The sequence below is a fragment of the Ambystoma mexicanum genome, chromosome 4q (assembly GCF_040938575.1).
Source record: "Ambystoma mexicanum isolate Mex_15411 chromosome 4q, UKY_AmexF1_1, whole genome shotgun sequence".
Classification (NCBI taxonomy): domain Eukaryota; kingdom Metazoa; phylum Chordata; class Amphibia; order Caudata; family Ambystomatidae; genus Ambystoma; species Ambystoma mexicanum.
This window is the reverse complement of record NC_090928.1, coordinates 932146579-932165295: the sequence shown is the minus strand read 5'-3', so window position 1 is coordinate 932165295 and position 18717 is coordinate 932146579.

Here is an 18717-nt window from a genome sequence, read left to right as displayed (position 1 = left end):
ACCCTGTTGGGCAAACACAACAGTGTCTCTTTGATCAAGCGATAAGGAAACCAAAAATATATTAGCAGAAAACGTGCCTAGAAATGGAGTAAAATTGTTTGCAAACACACCTAAAATTATATCCGAGTACTATGTTGAGCTTTTGTGTTTGTACTAAAGCCCTTTTTTATGAGGACCTTTCATTATAATCGTTTTTTTAATAAAAGCATGATTTAAGTCCAGTAGTTTAGGTGCACTGATGACTTGTATGAAAGGCTGTGACACATTTACATATCTCAACTAACAAACTTGTTAATGTTTTCCCTGGGTACAAATGTGTTATTTCAAATCTCTGCTTTTGTCTATTTGGGGCCCATGTTGGCCAGACTAATTGCCACAAGAGCTGTGATCCCTGTAACAAAGTATGACACTGATCCATCACACAAAACATGGGGCCTTGTTTTAAGAAAATAAAACAAACAGCAGAGGACTGGCAAAATGCTTTGAAAACAGCATTGCTGGTTGCTCACCTTTATTGCTAGCCTATAATGGATCATTTATTTTATATATTTTGTTTGAAATGTATGTCCTAACAGCATACATTATAAGAAAAATATAACAAAAAATCAAATAATTGAGTATCAGCACCTGAGATGTTAAAAACCATAGAGTTAAACAATTTATCATCTAAGTGATATTTGTCACAACTGTTATATGTGTGTTGAATCTCTCGTTGGGGTGTTTGGGAAATAAGCTTATTGACAATGTGATTTCTGTATCTGTTAATTCCGATCTGGTTGAAGTTTCGGATTCAGTGCATGAGTTACCTGTAGCCTTGGCTCCTGAATCTGTGCAGGGCTCACGGGAGTAAGTGACTGCTGCCACTGATTCTAGCCTGTCTAAACTGCTAGTTCTTAAAGATTCTGTAGATGACAACGTTATGAAAAATGAGTCTGGAAGTGTGCAAACTGGTGATTCCTGACAAAGGTCTCACCACATTTATGATTCACAAGTCTATTAATGATGTGACTGGAAGCCTCATTGATTTTCATGAAAATATATATCTACTTGGAGGTGGAATACATGGGCGATGTGAGGGACTTAACCTCTGCCCCTTTTCCCTCGTTTATTGATCCTCAAACCTTTTTTGAGGTGAGTGCTACTCCCGAAAGTGGGGATGATGAACGTGATGTTGCCCAGACACGTGATAAGGATTTGCCAATTACCCCAACCGGTAGCCCCAGGGATATATGCAATAATGGAGTAGTCTTTTCTAATAATGCTTTGTCAGTTTCAGGCTCGATTGATGGCAGTAGACTTCTAATGAGATGTTTCTGGCTTTTGGATGCTTGCTAACCACTCTAGTCTCTAAGTGTATAATAAACTCGACATTCAATCCTTGCTTCTACACAAGAGTATTAATCGCGGACGGAAAACTATACAAGATCAGGGCTCCAATACCGAACTATCTGGAAGTGTGATCAGTACAAATTTCATTTCTAAAGCCCCAATCATTAATATCGATGTCGAACGTCCTGCTACTACTTCCATGGCAGTGCAAAAGTGTCTTTACCTCCTAAAGCAGGCACTGCCAAAAGGAAATCCAAAGTTACCTCACATGCATTTATGTATGCTAAAACCCACACAAATGCCTGTAGTGTTGCCATTGTAAATGTATCCGGGAATATCATTCAATCCAGTGACTCAGAGAGGCACAGCTCCACCTCACTGATGAGGCCTAACAAAGCTGAAACAGGTGTCTGGGGTTGCTGTTGGTACTCTTGTTCAGAAGAGAATTGCCAAAGTGTTTCGGTGCTGAACTGCCCATATCTTCGGGACCAACACTGATATGCAAATGAGTATTTCCCTTCTGTGAAAGGTACAGTGAGCTAGATTGTGGCTGCATACTCTCGAGTGGGTACCTTTCGAAAGAACAGGTCATTTAGCCAAGTTCGTTCTCACAGAGGGGCGCCAATGACACTTTTTGGATTGTTTAAGGGACTTAGGTTTAGTCACCCTAAGTTTCCTAGGGTCATCCAGATGTGGAACCCTTGCCCACTGTGCTCAGAGAGGCGCAGATCTACCTCACTGATGAGGCCCAACAAGGCTGAAACACATGTATGGAGTTTGCAGTTGGTAGTCTTGTTCAGAAGAGAATTGCCATAGCATTTTGGTGCTGGACTGACCATATGGGCAGGACAAAGACTGATATGCAAATTGATATTTCCCTTCTGTGAAAGGGACAGTGAGCTAAAGTTTGGCTGCATACTCTCCAGTGGGTACCTTCCCAAAGAACAGGTCATTTAGCTGTGCTTGTTCTCGCAGAGGGGAGCCTACAGGCTATTTTTGGACATTTCAACTAGTATTTTAAATATATGGTTCAATGCCAAAGCAACTCTTGATTATATTCTCAAATACGATGCAGATTTATATCGACTTGGGTATATTTGTATTTTTGTGAATATGACGCCTGCTAAACTTAGACCTTGCAAAGCAGCCTCAGTTAATGTAAAAAGCAAACGAGGCATGTCTCATCTAATGGTATAGGTACTCCAACAAGGAATGATGATCGTAGCGCTGCACAGACATCTGTTGGCAGTACTGCTAATACCACCTCTAATACAATGCTCCACCAAAGGGGCAGCATCACTAGTAGTAGACCCACAAGCTCTGAGGGTAGTACGGACTCTGGGTGTTTGAGCCCAAAAGATGGCTATTGGCAGTGGCTGCCTTCCGTATTTAAATCTAATTTCTCTTCGATGAGTCGATGACAATAACCTTTTATGTACCTGGAAACAACCAGGTTTTTCTCATTTGTTTGGGGAAGATGGTCTATGGTCTGCATTAGATTTATTTTCAATAATAGTTTTGCAGGAAAAATGGCTCATCCATAGACTGCTCTTGGACGGATGCGCACCATGTCAAAAAGTTGCCAATAAAGGTCGCCTCAGACTTCCAAAAGGCGGTCTATTGATTTCGGTCAGGCACCCTTGGTCTCTTGCTGAGGTGCCTGAACCATCTTCTATGGTCTTAGTCTATGTTGTAATTATTAATGTGTACGATTCACCTAAATGTATTGCAACTAAAAGTAATGTAGATGCGAAACATATCTTAGAAACATACAAGCAAAAGTTACCAATGTGGATTATGGGGGACTTCAATGCTGATATTGAATTAAGAAACTGTGAGTCTGTCGTGTCATCTGTATCTACTCCCCTTAGACAGACTGGCTCTCATGGAAACTGTAGTGCTTCAATATCTGTTGTAGAGGCCTTTGGTTTCATCTGCTTAAATAGCTTCAGTGCATGCGATGCACAGAGGGCATTTACTCGGGTGAGCGGCAATGGTGCTTCCACTCTTGATTATGTCTTTGTAAATCAACCTGGCCTAGCATTGGTGTAGAACATGGCTATAACCTCCTGTGAAGAAAGTGATCACCTACCACTATGTGTTCTCTTTATACCTCTACGAATACCAAAAAGTCAGAAGCAATATGACCTGAATGGCAATATATTTGTTACTAGTAGGGATAATCACATTCAATGAAACCCTCACAATTTAGATAAGGGTAAATTCGCCTCTGAACAACCTGTACCTGCTTTTATAGAGCAATTTTCGAGTACTGCACCTACTTTATCTCTCAGCATAGGTGAAGCGTTTTCATCCTTGATTGGCTGTGTAAAGAAAACATTTAATAAATAAAGCCCATATGAGTGTTGTAATAAAAGCTACACTAAGCAAAATAACTATGATCCGAGGATCAAGGCAGCCAAAAAACAACTACGAGCCAACATTGCAGCCTTGATATTTCCTTCCTTGAGTCTCTATAGTGCTGTTGAAACTAACATTCGAATTCATTGTGCTAAAAATAATTATTGCTGATGACTTGAAGACCATAAATCCAGACGCGAAAAGGAACGCTGGTTACGCATTGCTTACCTTGCCACATTAAATAACGATACTGAAATCTGGAAGGAAATAAAGGCTGCATCTAAAAGTGATATGCCTATTAATTGTGTTGCTGAGCAGGTGTGGGTCACCCACATTAATTCCACCTTGGGGTCTAGTGTTCCATCAGATGAAGTAATGCCCATTCCCCATACGACATGGATCTGCAAAGCAACCATTCCTGATATCACACTAATAATAGAGCAGTTAAATGCCATTTTAAACCCCTACTAAACCCGTTTTAGAACTAAATCTTAAACATCGCATAATATTCTTATGTTGGTGTCATAGGTGGAATACGCTTGGCTACGAAGGCAGACTGCAGTATTGTGCGCATATATAGATTTCAGTGCCGCCTTTGATACTGTCCTTCGGAACAATTAATAGCAGAAACTGGTGGCCTGGGATATCCCTCCGTGGCTGCTCAGGATGCGTATATTGCTCCATTCTGACACCAGTGTCAGGGAGCGCCTTGATGGCGTCGGCCAACTTTCTGCTTCTACCCACTCTGGCAGGTGGGTGAAGCAGGGCTGCATCATAGCTTCTACGTTATCCAATTTATATTTAGCTGATTTGCAATTGCCATTCAATATTACAGAAATCTGCCCAGTCAAAGTTGGTTCACAACGCCTTAGTTGGTTAGTGTATGCCGATATGATATGATATGATATGGCATTTGTATATTGCCATCTACATTACTATATTGTATATGGCATGATATATTGCTACTAGCTCATACGCCAAAAAGGCTGCAATCCCTGATCAATGGTCTTGGTGCATTTGCGCATAAAAGTGACTTAAAGGTGAACATTGCAGAAAGCAAAGTAATGGGGTTCTCTAGTAAACTAAAACCGAGGGTGAGAACTAGCTGGATACTAGATGGAACTAGGTTTGAATGTGTCAATTCATATAAATATGTAGGCCTTCATGTGGACGATGCACTTAATTGGAAATTACCCTGGGACGAAACTAAAACTAAATGCTTGAAAATAGTAGGAGCTATAAGTACCTTTATTGAGAGGAATGGTGGTGTGTTAAGACTATCACGCTTTTGTACTCCTCAAAAATAATCCCTGTGTTGATTTATGGGCTGAGATCTGGGGCCACACGTTCATTGCAGACAAACAAATTTGAGGCGAAACTGTTGCGGAAATTGTTTCGCATGCAGCAAGTTCTACCTAATGAATATTTATATCTTGAACTGAATCTGATTCGGATTGCATCAATATTTATAATGAGAACATTCGTGCTATTTGTAAACTTACAAGCACTCAGTAATGGCACTGCAATGGCTCATTATGTAAAGGCTTTGCTGTGTCTTGATAATTGTAGTAGGATGGGAACCCTGGGAATAATACTAAAACTCTTTAACAAATGGAACTATCATAAGTTATCCGAAGATAATCCGTTTCAGTTTTGAGAATAATATGGTTCAACTAACAACTAAGGCCAACAGTGGCCCGTTCATTCTCTATAGAAATCACTGCAGCCACATTCCATCTTATATGGATGCCTTTCCTGAGTGTGTGACTATAAGACAGTACCTATTAATAAAATTATTAAAATGTAATAATTGTGACGTCCTTGAAATGAAAGGTGCAAAAATAGGTATTCCCCGCTCAGATCGTAACTGTAGATTGTGTGGTGAGAATGTAATTGAATTACTTGAGCATATTATGGTAAAATGCAATAATCAAATCGACTGCTCTGATACATCGATGCTTAGGCAAACATTTATGGAGGGAAATGATCTCAATTGTATGCATTTTATGGTGAAGTTTTATTGGAAGTATTTAGAATGTTTGATACACTATACATTTTTGTTTTATTCTGTTTTTAGGTAATTATATTTATGATCTTAACGGGCTGATGTATGACTTGTTTTATATTGTACTGTGTAAAGTCTTGTTTGTAAATTCAAAGCCTTATGGCTGTATGTATATTAATTATATATATATATATATATATATATATATATATATATATATATATATATATATATATATATATATATGTATATATATATATATATATATATATATATATATATATATATCAAACTAAACCTCAGCAATCGCTCCTTTCATTGGGCCTTAACTTCTGCCCAACCAACTATGAGCTTTGATTATGTTCATTCCCGCCTTGATTTTGATCAATTCTTCCGCAAAATTAAATGGAAAAAATTCTTTGCTTGCAACCCTCCGTGACCTTACTGATTTTGACATTGATCCTAATTGGGATGTCCATACCAAACTAAAGAATAAATCAAGATTCAATCCCCAGTTCCCAGTGGGCGGCTCTATTGAGGCCTTCCATGATTTATGTATAGACGACCTAAGATCATTACGCCAGCAATCTGCTGGTTTCAGACAAAATTTAACTGCAGCCCAATGTTTGGCAATCTTGGAATTACAAAATCTGTCCGACATTGTTATTTAACCTGCCGATAAAGGCTCCAACATTGTAATTCAGAATCGTATCGACTATGTATCTGAAGCCAAGAGGAAATTACATGATCGTCTGTGCTATTGTGAGCTGCAAATTAATCAATTTCCAGAGATTACCACTGACCTGACCTCCCTTTGTGCTAAATGGGGCGAAAATGGTTTACTTAAGGATGACTTAATTAAGTTCTTGGTCCCTTCTAGCTATATCATTCCAACTATTTATTTTCTTCCTAATACGCACAAATGTTTGATTCATCCTCCTGCGAGACCAATTGTCACCTCATGTGGCTCACTGTTAGAATACTTGGCACAGTTCATCGATGAAACTTCAATTCTATTTGTCTCAGTGTTACCATCCTACCTTCGAGATACAAAAGATTTCTTTCAGCACATCACTGATATTCCGTGGGAGGATGGCTTTATTTTAGCCACACTTGATGTGGTCTCCCTATATACCTCGATCGACCACAATGTAGGCATGGCAGCACCTAAACATTTCTTGGATTTCCAATCATTGCATTTTTTGTCCCATACCACAATGATCCTTGAAATGTTACTTTTTTGTTTGACTAACAATGTCTTTCTGTTCGAGGGTTCCTTCTTTTGACAGGTACGAGATACTGCTATGTACCTTTGCTCCGTCTTATGCTAATTTGACCATGGCGTGGTGGAAGGAAACATTTTTATCTGATTTGATTTATTTGGGATTTTCATCACAGGTTGTGTCATGGTGGAGGTACATTGATGATGTTTTTGTCATTTGGAAGGGCACAAATGCTAATTGGTTATCAAGTGTCACATATATAAATACTAATTTGGTTAATTTCAAGTTTACGGAATGCCATAGTGACCATGAAATTGTATACCTGGATGTAACGGTCACTCTTGATACTTTGGGTATTCATACATCGCTGTATAAGAAATCTTTTAACACTGGGCTTCCACTTCATGCCAGTAGCTGCCACCCACCGTCATGTAAAAAGAGCTTTTCATACGGCAAATTCATTTGTTTTCGTCGTAATTGTATGGACATTAAAAAATATGACCGATGTTGTGCTCTGGCAGCGATGGATTTTGTTTCACAAGGCTACAACAAGAACATTATTGAATCTGCCTACTTCAGGGCACATGGCCTTTCAAGTGATAAACTTCTATACAGCACAAGTTCCAACAAATTAACTAGCAATGATGATCTTCGCTTGATTGTGACTTATGACAATGCCTCATCCAAAGTTCGTAGAATTATTCAGAAACATTGGCACGTGCTTACTTTGGACAAAGACTTATGTTCTTTACTTTCAGCACGTCCGACACTAACCAACAAGCATGTTCCTTCACTCAAAGACAGATTGGTTTCTAGTTTCCTACCGACACTACAAAATAACTCTTTCTCCATCTGGTTGTCCGGTGCCCCGTCTGGTTTTGCCAAGTGCTCCAAATGTAAGGTATGTCCACAAGCCATGGTACAAAAGTCTTTCAAACATCCAATTACAGCTGTCACTCATGAAATCAAACATTTTATTAATTGTGACACGGGTTTTGTTGTTTATATCCTCTCATGCCCATGCGTGAAATGGTATGTAGGCAGTACTACCTGTGAACTCAAATTGAGAGTCCTTCAGCATTTGAGAGCCATAAAAAATGTGGATCCTACTTACCCTGTGGCTAAACACTTTAAGCAGTATCATGACAATGATTTTCATCTTTTGACCTTCTTTGGAGTGGCACATGTTCCTATGCATCAGAGAGGTGGTGACCGGACTTTAAAGCTGAGACAGCTAGAAACCAAGTTCATTTTAGATTTTGATACCAAAACCCTGAGAGGTCACAACATAGATGAGGAGCTCTATACTTTTATTGGAGTATAGTTAGTGGGGTTTTCTCATTGATGTTGTTGTATATTAGATGATTCCTGTATTTTCATGCTATTTTTGGTGGTGGGCTTTTTTCTTCTTTCTCACCTTTTTTTCCCCCCTTTTTTTTCTCAGTGGTGTATCCTATTTTTGACTTTGGCCTAAACTGCAGTGGTTTCCATTTGTTAAGAAATCACTATTTTTTATTTCGGTTTTTCCCTTGGGCTGCCATTATTTTCCAGCTCTTTTAGTGAGGTTTTCAGCTACATTATCAATTCCTATAGGGAGGCGTATGCGGTTTGTGTTCCCCCCCCATTTTGTTCAGTTGTTTTCATTCTTTCTCCCTATTGGTTTTTTCTTCAGATATACATACAATTTTGTTTTTTTCCTTTTCACACATATGTTCTTTTTTGCCCGAGCTTTCATGTGATGCGGTACATATATTCTCCATTTTATTACAACTCTTTACTATGTGCTTGGTCTGGAACAAGATTGTGTGTTTTGTTAAACGCAATACTTGCACTGCACTGATGCCATATTTTGCATATTACTGTATATGTTGTCAGTCAATCTGCACTATGCACTTTTTCGCCTTGTAGTATGAGCTTTTAATAATGCTGATTTTGCACTGCTGCATTGCTTTGCACATTAGCATAAATGCTGCTAGCGTTTCTGCACTATGCATTTTATTGTCTTGCCATACAAGCCTGTATTAATGTGGAATTTGTGTTGATACGTTATGCTGCCTATTACTAATTTTGCACTGTGCATTCTGTTGCTTTGTTCTTATGCTCGACTCAATCTTGACTCTACATTATGGACTTTATTTGCTTCAGAGTTTTAAGAATCTTATCTGTTTTGATGTAAATTATGCATTATTGCCTTTTATCTTATATGCTGCCAGCAATATGTTGCACTATGCACTTTATTGGTTGTTCTGTATACTGTATACAGCACTCTGCGGTTGGTCAATCCAATATTGCTCAAGGCCTCCAATTGTATGAACATATGTGTGTTTTCCAAAAATTGTATTATGGCATGCACCAACGAAATGTGTTCCATTTTTCTCGAATGTGTTGCCAGTGAAAATTATAAGGTGATTAATGCACACTTCAATTTTTTTATTATTTTATCTTGGAATTAACCTAATGTTGTGGACATTTGTGGACTATTTGTTTTAACACCATACCACCACATGACTATTTATGGTTTTGCAGTGAGGCTATTGGAACAAAACAAATGTAGGATTTCAGTCAGAAAACGCAGTATTAATAGGTTAATTACATTTTCTTTTGTTACGTTTTCATTTATTTAAATGGCATCATTTTTCTTTGTATGCTTTTCTGCATTTGTTGCCTTATTTAGACTGTTTCCCTATTATTGTTATATGTTCTAAGATGTCTGCTGACCTGTTTGCACCAAGTCCCTCATCTAGCTGGTAGTGCAAACATAGTAGTAGGACTATTGTTTGTCCTTGTATTACTGCAGTCTGCACTACATCCTCACGAGTGAACAAGCGCCGGGTGGTGCCCGAAACGTGGCTTTTGTGTAGCAGGATGGCATCCTGCCTCTGTTGACCTTCAGTCACAGACCTACTGCGTGACATTTTTTCAGTCTTATTTGACACGAGCTGAGTAAGGGTTTTTTTCTTCATCAAACTGGCCATTATTTGTGGAGATTTACATGTTTGCCTGGAGTGCGGTTTGTTTTCCTTTCCTTTTTTTGTATATTACACAGCCACGATAGTGGCTGTGTAGTTATGGTTATGTTGCTAATCCCATACGAAGAGCACTTTTTGGGTGGCTTATAACTTCGCTCTCCCTGGACGAATCCTCACCAAACTTTGCAAAAAAATATATGGCCCACTCTGCAAAGTTTGGTGAGATTTGGTCCAGGATGGGCAAAGTTATAGGGGGGTCCCAAAATTTATTTTTTCCCCATAGACTGAATGGGGAAAAGAAAAGATCATGTTAGTGTATGACCTGCATTGGTTGTGGCTCCTGCGTGGTGGATTATACCTATTGCTGTGTGAATCCAGTCAGCTTGCAGTTGTTTTTGGTACCATCTGCATTGTAACGTAGAAGCATTCGTATAATGTATTTACTATGTGTTTGTATTAGTAAGGTGGAGCGATTATCTGAATTGCCTGTAGTACATAATCTGCCATGGTTTGCATTTTGTACAAATTGCTGAAATGGAACGGATTCACAGTTAGGTATGGATACATACACAAAGCGCTCATTAGGGATTTGTTCCTGTGCTACATTTTTGCAGAGAGTGCATGTATGTTTCCACATGTATGAAATCTGGAAGATTTCATTTATAGGTATGTTTTTGTTTTCCAGTACTTGTAGTAAGTACATTAGACATTCTTGGGGATCTTTTTGTGAGTTTATAGTGAATTTCACCATTCCAGCACAGTAGTCCAATTCTTGTCTTATTCCATGAACACTATTTGTGTTGTCATGATTGTTGGTTGAACTTCTATGAAGGACTAACAATTACAAACACAATTGGTCTGTACTGTGTAAGTAAATGTTGTCAACAATTGGTGGCAATTGAAATAGAATACTGATTGCTACATTTGCATAGCAATTTACACCAGTTATGTTTGAAAATTTAAATGGACCAGATAGTTCTGTGTCCAAGTCATTTTTTTGAAGTGTGTGTTGCTTCTTTGAAGAAGTACCTGAGTTACTTTGAGTAATAGATTCTTATTTGGTTGTGGTAATTGATGAACTATTAGCTTCTTTTACTCTCTTTGGAAGATTTACAGTGAGATCCTGTTGCATTTATGTTTGAAGTAGTTTTCTTTTGTAACATTTTCCTTTTTGTGGAACAGGATATGTTTTTAGATGGGGTATGTATAGTGAACATAGTCTATTGTATTCTAAAATGCAAGGAATATCAGCATTTACTTGACTTGCATCAAAGTTGATTAGAAATAGACCGTCAAGTATACGTAAGCGTGATAGTGCTACGTAGCTCATGCCTTCTTTAAAAACTGTATTCCCAATATCTATCAATGCTTTGTCTAGGGTAAGACCTTGTGATTTGTAAATGGTGACTGCGTATGCTAGAGTTAGAGAAAATTGTTCTCTGCCTACGTACATGTCTTTTAAAAGAAGGAATCGAGCTGTTGAGCGCCCTATCCGTTTTACTTCTTAAAGTTTGTCAAAGAGGATATTTACAAACTGAATGTTGTTGTCGCGTGGGTATGTTTGAAAGCCAACAACTGTACGCAGTGCTTCATTAACTAGTCCTTGCTCCACGACAAGGTTACGTTTAAGCATTACTCTACAGTTTAAGGATAATTTTAATATTTTCTCCAAACCATCTGTGTTGGAGATAGAATTTTCTAAGGTATTCAGTCTTGCTGTGGCTTGTTGTCACATGGGTAGTGTCATGCCATGTACGTCCAGTTTGTTTGTGGAGCAAATTTCAATTATTGGTTGCATTTCTTTTTTCAACATTGTTTCATTGAATTTGGAACAGCTTGCAAGAGTTGGCATTAAGGACTTACAATTGCCATTTGTGTGTGCTAATTGTTCCATGACATCAGTAGCACATGAGTTATGGCCATAAAGTGCATGGATGTGCTGGGTTTTGAATATTGCTTGTGCTTCTTGAGATAGTACACCAACTCTAATACTTTTTAAAATGTTGGCGTAAGGGTGGTCTGCAGATTGGCGCATGTTTTCTGTTAATTCTCTGTATTGGAAATGTTGCCAGAGGTTGACATTTCCTATGCTGCCAACAGTTTTACGGCAGAGTTTGTGTCCTAACGTTTTAAAAATAGGTTCACCTTTCACTGGTGCCAATTGAAGAAGATCTCCGAAAACAATAATGTGTTTTCCACCAAAGAGCTCTTTGTAGTTTGTTTTCAGTAGTTCTTGTAATCTGAGGTGAATCAAAGCCAACATTAGGTTCCATGCTCACGTCATCTATTAGTAGCATTTTCATTTGTTTCAACACTCTGTGTAGTTCCATTGCAGCTTCTGTAGGAAGTTTGTAATATTCTAATTTGTTTTGGTGTTCTACTGGAAGGAGTAGTAATTGGTGTAAAGTGACACCACCTATGTTGTAGGCAGCTAAACCTGTGGGAGCAGTTACAACAGCTGACAGTTTGTTGTTTGTCAATTGTTGAAGGAACTTGCTGATGATTTTGGTTAAGAATGTTTTGCCTGAACCAGCTTCACCACTGACGTATAGTAGTATAGGTTTGTAATTTTGGCAGGTACATTCTTTATTTTCATGTTGTACACCATGTGCAATTTGTTTTGTTACTTTTTGAAAAATGGTACGCTGCTCTTTGTTCATTTTTGATTGTAGTACAGTTAAGTCTTCTGTATCTTCTTCATAGTGACACATGGTGTTTTCTACTTCTGTCATAGCTAATTCTGTCTCATTTGCTATTAGTGGCTGTCCCAGTGGTTCTTGGCTTCCTGTTACAGAAGGTTGACTACTGTCGGGAGTGTCCTTATCTAGTTGGGCCTGGAGTTCTTCTTCGTGTTGCTGTTCATTGTGCAACATTGTTTTGTACTGTGTAAAGTTTACATCAGTTATAGTGCTTTCATTTGCTTTGAAAGCGTCTTCATAGGAGTCAAAAATTTCTATTTATTTATTTATTTATTTATTTGTTACACTACAGACTCTCGAGTATCACAGTGTGGTTACAAGACAACTTAGGAATTGGTCGTACATTGTTACAGAGTACAAAATTAAGTACAGATGGCGAGCTAGTACAACAGGATAAACAATATTTACAGTTTACAGTTTTCACTGGCGTGTTGCGCTTGCACGGCGGCATGTCCCATAGTGCTAATATTGGTTAAATAACCAGGCTTTTAGCCATTTCTTGTAACCAGGGAAGGAAGATTCTTTTTTGATATTAATGGGGAGGGTGTTCCAGTGTTTAGGGACTAGAACGGGGAAGCTGCTATTACCCGCTCTAGTAGTTTTGTAACAAGGGTGTGCCAGTAGGAGGTTGACATTGGATCTTAGTGATCTAGTGTATTCTTTTAGGTGTACAGTGTTGTTAAGGTAAGTTAGGCCTTTTTTGGTAAGACATTGAGTATCTCTTCTTCTTTTCTCCATGGTTTAAAAATTTGTAGCAGGGACATGTAATATAGTTCTTTATGTTGAGGAGTTTTTAATGACAATTTGATATGATTAATTAAGCTTGGTTTGATAAGATTCACTAAGCTGCCTTCACAATTTGTCACTCTATATCTACTTTTTCATCATCGGGTTTTATATTATTTTTGTACATGAAGTTTTGGGCTATGTGGTATAGACACATGGTTTCCAAAGTAGTACTCTTGTTTAGGTAGTATGTGTCTCTTTAGTACCACGCATGTTTGCTAACAGATTTGTAATGCTTGATTGTAAAACCTCATCTTTTTCTTGCACTTTTTGTATTAATTGTGTAGCTGCCATATTTTGAAAGTGGGTTCCTCATTTCAATGTGTGTGCAACTCCATAACATAGAGTTGCTAGTTCACTTTCAAAGAGTAGGTGGAATATGTATTCCACATTTTGTCTAAATCTGGGATCTTCAGAATACATTCATAATGAGCGGTATTCTGATGCTGCTATCTGAATAAGTCCGTACCTTCCTCCTTTGCCAGTAGGAAAGAGTAGAGGAAAAGCATGTGCTTCTATACTTTTTTCCCATATGCTGATTGGTGATCCTTTGGTTTGTCGCATTTGGTACATTTCTAGTGCATGATCTATGGTGTCATTAGAGTGTAATGGATGAATTGTATAATAGTGTAAAATATTGGATACTGTAGCAGGATCTAGAAGTTCAAATTGACCAGTTTCTGGTGACTCTTGAATTATTTCAGTTGTTTCCCTTAAGTTTTCTTCAATATTTATTTCTTTGTAGTATTCATTATTGTCTTTTAGATATTGCAAGGCTTGTCTAACTTTATGTAAGTCTACGAGTTGTTGCCAATTTCTTTTGTCTTTTGTAGGTACACCATTTACTAAGATAATTAAAGATTGCTCTATTGGATGTTGCACTCCCGTAGTGTGCACATTTTCTTTTAGATCTAATGGTAAATAATCTACTTTGCCATGAATGCCTTTCACCTATTCAGAGGGAGGTAATTTAGCTGTTTTTGGTTGAAGGCGTATTTTTGCTTGAAATGGGTGCACTGTTTGAATTATGATGCTCTCATATACACATTGAGTTGTTGCAGGGGTTTTGGTAGTGGGAATAGTTCCAAGTTATTTGTGATAGCACGTGAAGGAGTTTGGTTGATGTCAAGTTTTGTAGTGCAGTAACTGCAAATTATTAAGGGGTCAGTTATTTCGTATGTGTTTTCTGCTATAAGGTAGAGAGTTCATTCAAACGATTTGGAATCTTCATTTTCTTCTATTTTGTAGGTTACGTCTATAGTTTTTGAGTTACTTTCATCTGCGGCAACACACACACACATGGTTTGGTACTTCAGCGGATGTATTTTAAATTTTAGTATTTCTATTTTGTATGTGTGTAGTAGAAGGATGCCATCTGTACAATTGTTGCTAGTCTTTTGTAAAGCTATTGCATTTTGTAAGTGGCTTTCACTTCCAAAATATTTTTTCTGGATAGGATTGATTTCTTGAAGTAGGTCTTTGGCTGTACCATTTAGAAGATTGTTATTTAAATTGTCTAGTGCTAAAGCAGGACTTTTAGCACAGTACAGTTTATAGACTAGATTTCTTATAGTTGAATGATGTGTTGATATCATTTTGATATGATGGAAGGTGCTTTTGCAAATAGGTCCTGAAATGCAGGCTAATGAATGTCCTTGCAGTCCTGTGTATTTGCGCACTGGAAAGATATCCATATTTTGCAGCAGATTCATTTTGATTTTGTCTTTGCCTTTCATATACTGATTGAGGAACTGGCGTAAAGATTTGAAAGATTTTTGGGCAAATGTTACACATTGACGTGCATGACCATTTGTATACTGGACTGTCTGGCTCAGTCGAATGGAGAGGTAATACTGAGTTTTCTGGGGATATTTTTGTAAGCAGTATTTCTTGTTGCATTATGGTATTAAGTTTTTCATAACCTCTTCCACTGCTATGTATGGCAATTGTGTTTGTTTGGTTTGGTTTGTATGTTTCTTCATTAAAATATGGTTCTGTGCTCGTGGTGTGACTCCATTCACCTGCACAGATATTTAAGAAGTTATTTTTGTTGATATTACGTTTATTGAGAAGTGTTTTTTGTAATTTTGTACTTAGTTTTGTTAGTGGTTTCATTCTGTTTAACACTAAAATAAATAACTTTCTTTTGAGAAGGATTGCACTGTCTATCAAAGCTTCTAAGATTAATTTTCTATGGTATGTTTTAAGGGTTGTGCAAGATTTTTCTCCTGTTTTTATAAGATTCTGAAGGACTCTGTGGCGGAACATTTTTTGCTAAAATACTTTTTTTGGTATGGTTACTTGCCACTATCTCAAGATTTATAGGAGCAGTTTTAGCAGTAGTGGTAGCTGAATTCTTGTTAATCATTTTCTGTTTCGTTTTACATTTTGATAGAGGAGGCAAAGTTTCTGTACTGGAAGCTTGTTTTGTTTCACTAAATGACTGTATTAGTTGTTTTGTTTGAACTTTTTTGTACAAACTCTGCTAGAGATGGATGCTTACTTTGGACACTTTTATTTTCATTTGCTCTATTTCTGTGTTGCTTTCTACGGACTTGCTTTTTGGTAGGCATTCTTTGGGGTCTGTTGAAAAAAAAAGAAGGCATGGGTTGGCCCGTTCTGCAATGTATGTGTGCTGTGTGCATGAGTGTCTTAGTATGATGGTAAAGATGTATGTGGTGGTGTGTGATTGTGCATTGGGCAGCTACAATTAGTTGGGAAGGCTATTCTTCTATTTGTGTGTTACTATACTGCGGTTCAGATGACAGTAGAAAGTGAACTAGTGGTGAGGAGAAGCACTAATAGTAAATCTAATGGTATAAAATTAAAACAGTTCTTTATTTTGTAATACTAACATTCTAGGGGTTGAGTTATGTTATTTGTGTTCCAAAAAACAGGGATGTGTGCCATTCTGTCTGCTAATCCCTGTTTAATAAATGGGGATTTGTGGTCAGAATGTTTCAGAAATCTCGTTTTTTTGCTGAACAAATTACATGAATGAACCACACAGTGTGTTTGAGTAACAGTAAGAATATTAAGGTAGTATTGTACTTACTCTTTTTTGACCATTGTTTCCAGAGGCATTTCTGTTATACGTTAGAGAATTAGGGTCTATGTTCATAAAAAAGAAAAAGGGCACGAGAGACCTTTTAAGTAAACTATTTCAAATGTGTGCTTACTTATTCTTGGTTGCACAATAAGGTCCATGTGGTGACTGTGCTTGCTCAGCAATTGGCTGTGCTGGCAATCAGAGCAAACACTGTTTCCTTTCTTCAGTTAAAAATGGAATCCTGTCCATCTTAGCCTAGAGTCTGGAAAATATATAAAAACCAGTATCAATCGCTATTCTAATCTCCAAACAACAGCATGTATCCCTCAAATCCTTTCACGATCTTCTTACCTTAAGATGCTGTTGCAGGATATAAACATATGTAGCTCGTAGTGGCTACCAGAGCGCTGTCTCAAGCGCAAGTGAACTCGCAGTGGGCGTGTATATCACAAAGCGGACGATGCGTTCAAGGAGTGAACTGCAGTGGGTACGTGGCGTCTCCCTGGAAACCTTGCCGCATGCAGGAAAGTAAACGTGTGCAGGGTTACTATAGTGATTAAATGTATTCTCACAGAAATAGAGGAAGGACTATACTGAATATGTAGAAAGCGCATAGGGTGTAGGGAGGGCAGCCAGCACAGTGGGCACCATCTTAGAATAGTTTTGTGATAGCATAAGCTTACCAGAATACGGATGAATGATGACAATAAGTAAGGAATAATAAAGAACTCTAACAGGAAGTTAATCCAAATTAACTCATATCCAATCTAAATGAAAATAATCAAAGGAGAAGGACTGAACCAACCGATCAGTCTAAGATCAAAGAGAGTGGATGTATAAATTGCATTGTGGTCACAAGGAGGTGGAAAAATGTTGCGAGTCAATGACTACTTCGTGCAGAAAATTCTGTTTTCCATATAATATAAGGACAGTGAGCCGGTAAACAGGACCCGGACTTACATTAATTTAACACTTGTTCCACTGTGAATTAGTGCAGAATTCGGATTAAATTACCTCCGTCTGACGTTAATCTTGGATTTTATTAAAAAATCTTGATTAGCTAGCAGTCAAAACCAAGACTATTTTCATTCGTACATTCATTACAGAAATAACTCCCGAGTTTCAAAAACACAGTGATGCCAGGCGGAGATGTTTGTTGGAGTGAATTCGTGTTTAAGAACATAAAAAAGGGGAAAAGAAAAAAAGTAAGTCAGTCATTAATAGTATTTCAAATGAAACATCTAAGTCAGAACTCCTCATTGAGTCCTTTAGGGTTTAGAGTGTCCAGTAGGTCTATCCAAAATGTTTCCCTTCGAGACAAGGTTGACTGGTAGTCACCCCCTCTGTGTGGTTTTTTGACCACTTCCAGGACTAAGAATTTCACTTGGGCTACAGTGTGTTGATGTTGTACAAAGTGCCTCGACAGTGGAGATTGGATGTTTTTACATCTGATATTGGACTTATGCTCAGTGATTCTGTCTTTCACTGGTCTGGTGGTTTGTCCCACATATAGTTTGCCACATGGGCATTTGATGGCATATATCACACCTGATGTGATGCAGGTGCAAAAATCTCTGAGTTTTTTTTCCCCCATCTGTGGGTGTGTCACAAATTCACCTTTTATCATATTGTTGCAATGTGTACAGGCCAAGCAGGAGTATGTACCTTTCCTTTTCGTACTTAATAGCATTTGTTTTTCCTTTGGAGGTTTCTCAGCTCTTACCAATTTGTCCCTTAGGTTCTGGCCTCTCTTAAAGGCCATCATTGGTGATTTGGGAAAGAGTTTGTGAAGAAATGGGTCGCTGTGGAGAATGTTCCAGTGTTTTTTGATTGTTCTTCCTATTTGGAAGCTTTGGCGAGAGTATTTAGAGATGTATAGTAATGGTGTTTCCCTGTTCTTATCTTTAGGCGTCAGTAGTTGTTCTTTACTTAAACTTGACGATCTCTCTTTTGCCTCCTCCAAAACAGTACATGGGTAACCCCTCTTTTCAAATTTCTCCAAGAGTTTTGTACATTCCAAGTCAAGGCCTGCTGGATCAGAGATGATCCTTTTGAGTCTCAAGATTTGGCTATAGGGCAGACTGCCTAGCATTGATTTAGGATGAAAGCTTGAGAAATGCAACAGGTTGTTAACATCAGTAGGCTTGTGATAAACATTAGTGGAAATCTGGTTGTTTTTAATCTCCAGGTAGACATCTAAGAAGTGTATAGATGGTTTCCTACTTCCATTGCAAATTTGATGCTTGGATGTATGGAGTTAAAATAGTTGAAAAAAGAGGTCAGTTCTTCTTGTGTC